The 4,599-nt window shown below is 53.6% G+C and overlaps 1 protein-coding gene across 3 annotated transcripts in view; it reads left to right on the top strand.

The window, feature by feature from the left end:
- The window catches only part of PRKCZ (protein kinase C zeta), a 145,645-nt gene that overhangs the window by 102,665 nt on the left and 38,381 nt on the right, over nucleotides 1-4,599 (top strand). The window lies entirely within an intron of this gene.

Raw genomic sequence — 4,599 nt, 5'->3', positions numbered from 1 at the left:
CAGCAGACTGCGGTTGAGTTTGAGGACGCAGCAGACTGCGGTTGAGTTTGAGGACGCAGCAGACTGCGGTTGAGTTTGAGGACATTGTCACCTTGTAGGAAATCCCTGGGGTTGAGCTGAACCGGGCGGGTGATGGGGTGGGAGAGGAAGCTGCCCAGAAGCACTGCCCCACTCCGTCCTGCACAAGGCCCCAGCTTTGCGGGATGTGCTGAACTGCCGCGGCTCTGTGTAGCAGATCTTCCCACACCAGCTGTTTCTGGGGGAGAAGTTTATTGATTACAGGATCAATGGTTTATTTGTTGAAATCTTTGTTTTTTGGAAATAGGGTCTTAAACGGGGTCTTACTCTGTCACCCAGGCTGGAGTGACTTGATCACAGCCCATGTAGCCTCAAACTCCCCAGCTCAGGTGATCCTCCCACTTCAGCCTCCAGAATGTTGAGACTACAGGCATGAGCCACCACCCCCAGCTGTATAATTTTGTATTTTTTGTAGAGGCAGCGCCTCACTCTGTCACCCAGGCTGGAGTGCAGAGCGTGATCACAGCTCACCTCCTGCAGCCTCCCTCCACCTCTTGCTGGGCTGAGGTGATCTTCCCACTTCAGCCTCCAGAGGAGCCAGGACTACAGGCGTGCACCACCATGCCCGGCGATTTTTTGTGTTTTTTATAGAGACGGGGTTCCACTCTGTTGCCCAGGCTGGTCTCGAATTCCTGCACTCATGCACTCTGCCCCACTCAGCCTGCTAGAGTGCTGGGATTACAGGCACGAGTCACTGCTCCTGGCCTATTGGTTGAAATCTTGATTCTGACTTCATACACTTTTTTCTTTTAGTTATAATAAAATACACATGACATAGAATTTGACATTTTAAAGTGTACAGTTAGGGCCAGGCGTGGTGGCTCACACCTATAATCCCAGCACTTTGGGAGGCCAAGATGGGTGGATTACCTGAGATCAGGAGTTCAAGACCAGCCTGACCAATATATGGTGAAACCCCAACTGTACTAAAAATACAAAAATTAGCCAGGCGTGGTGGCGCACACCTCTAATCCCAGCTACTCAGAGGCTGAGACGGGAGAATCGCTTGAACCTGGGAGGCGGAGATTACAGTGAGCCGAGATCACACTACTGCACTCCAGCATGGGTGACCAAATGAGACTGTGACTTAAAAAAGGAATAAAATATACAAATAAAGTGTACAGCTAGGCAGCTTTTAGCACATTGAGGTACAGAGTTGGGCAGCTATCACCTCTCTGATTCCAGAACATTTTCCTCACCCCAAAAGGAGACCCCATACCCACCCCCTGCTTCCCCTCCACATTGGCCCCAGTGGTCTCCAATCTGCCTTCTGCCTCAGTGGACTTCCCTCCTCTGCACATTTGACAGAATGGAGTTGTGTGTGAGCTTTTAGTGTCTGGCTTCTCCGGGGTTCATCCGTGTGGCCACTTGCTCAGACCTTCCTCTCTCTGCCTGGCTGGGTAATGTTGTTCCGTTGTCTGGTGAAGGCCCCACGTTTGTGCGTGCACCTGCCAAGGGGCATTTGCAGTGTTCCCACCCTTGGCTGTTGTGAGTGGTGCCACGGTGAAGGTTTGTGTGCAAGAATCTGTTTGAGTCTATTTCCAGTTCTTTTGAGTGCAAACCTAGCAGTGGCGTTACTGGGTCACGTGGTAGTTCTCTGTTCAGCTGATGGGGACCTGCCAGGCTGTTTCCCTCGCAGCCGCTGTTTCACCTCCCCGCCAGCAGCGCACGGGCCCGTTTCTGCAAGTCCTCAGCCATGTGCGTTATTTTGATGACCTCCATTCTAATGAGTGTGCAGCTGTGACTTTGACTGATATTTCTCTAATGACTGGCGATGTTCAGCATCTTTCGTGCACTTATCGGCTTCTGGTATTTTTGGCCTTTTGCTTTCATACCTGAATGCAGGTCGCGTCTCTCAGGAGCAGAAAAAAGGCCGATGTGTAGGTGGCAGTAATGCCGTTGTCACCAAGTGCTGCTAGCACAGAAGGCAACTGAGTGCTCATCGAAGCCCGATGGGCCACAGAGGGGCTCCCTCCCCACCAGCCAGGCTCGGGGCTGGGAGGCAGAACTGGGGCTGGGACTGAGCCTCTACTGCCTCCCAGCAGGGTGTGTCTGTGCAGTACACAGGCTGTCCAATCGGCCCCTCGTCCCTGGGTGCAGAACTCACAATTGGGTGGCAGCGTCCATGCCCTGTGCCGAGGAACGGAGGCCCTAAGAGGTGTGGTGCCCTGCTGATGGCCCCACAGCTGGCCAGCGGCAGCAGAAGAGGATTCCAACCCTCTTTGCAGCACACCCTGGCCAGCTGGAAAGTTAATGCCATGTATGAGAGCAAGTTTGCAGGACCCTGAGAAAAGGCGTTAGGAAGAGTCACTGCTGCAGTTTTGGTCTGTCTTGAAATCATCCTGTGTGGGCCAGGATGCCGAGGTGGGAACTTTGAGGTTGTCTTTTGAGAAGAACCTGATTCTAGGAGTTGTTGAATGCTTGGATGGATTCTAGAAATTTCTTTCTCCACAAAGAGACTGAACTCTCTGGGGCTAGGCTTGCCTCTTGTTCCCCCGGGAGTCACTGGCAAGCCCCTTCCCACCAATTCTGCAGCGCCGGCCCCACACAGGGCCAGATGTGCCTTGAACTCAGCAGCGCTACCTCCAGGAGGTTCCACTCAGTTTGGGTGCTGAGTGATATGTGGGTCATGATCCCAACGCCGACGTCCCTGCGGGGCCCCAGTGGGTCGTGATCCCAACGCCGACGTCCCTGCGGGGCCACAGGGCGTGGGTGCTGCTGATGAGGGCCACTGGGGCACAGGTGGTGGCAGGTGAGGGGTAGAGGAGTCACCGCCGACCCTCTGGGTTTTCAGCCACTGGAAGGTGGGAGGTGGGAGGAGATGCGGGCTGGCGAGGAGCTTGGCTCGTAGCCTGGGGTGGCGTGAGATGTCCGGGTGCACATGTTGAGCAGCCATCGGGGGGCAGGTCTGCAACTCAGGAAGAGGCCGGGCCAGGAGCTCTCGGTGTGGAAAGATGGGACTCGAAGTCCCTCCATTGGATCTGCCTCCAGAGAGAAGGGAGGGTGGCCGAGGACCGAGCCTTGAGAAGGAGGGCACTGAGGAGGAATGATGCAGTCTCAGAGACTAAATAGATCCTAATGGTTTGCTGATTTGTTTCCACGAAACTTCCAGGGGTAGGGGCAGGCAACACAGTAAGACCCTGCCTCTGCAAAAAATAAAATTGCCACGTGTGGTGTGTATCTGTGGTCCCAGCTCCTCTGGAGGCTGAAGTGGGAGGATCGCTGGAGCTCCAGAGGTCAAGGCTGCAGTGAGCAGTGATCACACCCCCGTACTCCAGCCTATTTGGGATGCATTTCTTTCACTGTCATTTTTCTAACCCTGAAGACAAGGGGTTGACCTAGGAAGGTATGGAAACCTTGTCCAGCCTACTTTCTGGGGTCAAGATGAGACCAAGCTGTTGGATCTTTGTGACTCTAAAGTTGCTTTTGACCTTGCAGCATTTTGCTGAACTCCAGCATGGAGTTCACTGGGAGGGTGACAGCCCTGTGGCGGGAGCTAGTGCTCTGGCAATGGGTGTGGGCTTGTGCCAGGCTTATCACTCAGTAGCACTGGGACCTTGGGGAATCCGCTTAGCCCTCCACCTCAGTTTCCTTGTGTCCTAACTGGAGATAATACCAGCCTCCCGGAACTGTTAGGGCAAAGCCTGGAGGCCGGAGGCCAGCATACCATGAGAGGCCAGCATACAACCGGAGCTGGTAGCTTTGGTGATCGTGGTGAAGATGGTGGTGATGGTGATGGTGATGACAGTGATGGTGATGACGGTGATGATGGTGATGATGGCAGTGGTGATGATGATGGTGATATGGTAGTGGTGGTGATGAAGATGCCGATGGTGGTGATGATGGTGATGGTGATGACGGTCGTGGTGGTGGTAGTGTTGACATTGATGACGGTGGTGATGGTAGTGGTGGTGATGATGGTGGTAACAGTGATGATGGAGATGGTGATGATGATGGCAGTGGTGATGACAATGACAGTTGTGACGATGACGGTGATGAAGGTGATGGTGACAGTGATGATGGGGGGGTAGAGTTGGAGGTGGATGATGACAGTGGTGATGGTGGTGATTGATGGTGATGACGGTCATGGTGGTAGTGTTGACATTGATGGTGACGGTGATGGTGGTGGTGGTGATAGTGGTGATGGTGATGACGATGATGGTAATAATGACTAGTGGTACAGGTGATAGTGACAGTGATGATGGTGGTGGGTAGATGGTGAAGATGACAGTGATGCTGACAGTGACAGTGGTGGGGGGTGGAGGTGGAGGTGGGGTGGATGATGACAATGATGATGACAGTGATGGTGACAGTGACGATGGTGGAGAGGTGAGGTAGATGGTGATGATGACAATGGTGGTGATGGTGACAGTGACAATGGAGGGTGGAGGTGGGGTGGATGATAGTGGTAGTGATGGTGACGGTGACAATGATGGTGGTAGAGGTGGGGTGGATGGTGACAATGATGGTGATGGTGACAGTGACGATGATAGAGGTGGGGTGGATGGTAACGATGGTGAT

Source organism: Piliocolobus tephrosceles, chromosome 1 (genome assembly GCF_002776525.5).
Source record: "Piliocolobus tephrosceles isolate RC106 chromosome 1, ASM277652v3, whole genome shotgun sequence".
NCBI lineage: Eukaryota > Metazoa > Chordata > Mammalia > Primates > Cercopithecidae > Piliocolobus > Piliocolobus tephrosceles.
This window is presented reverse-complemented; position numbering and strand designations above follow the sequence as displayed.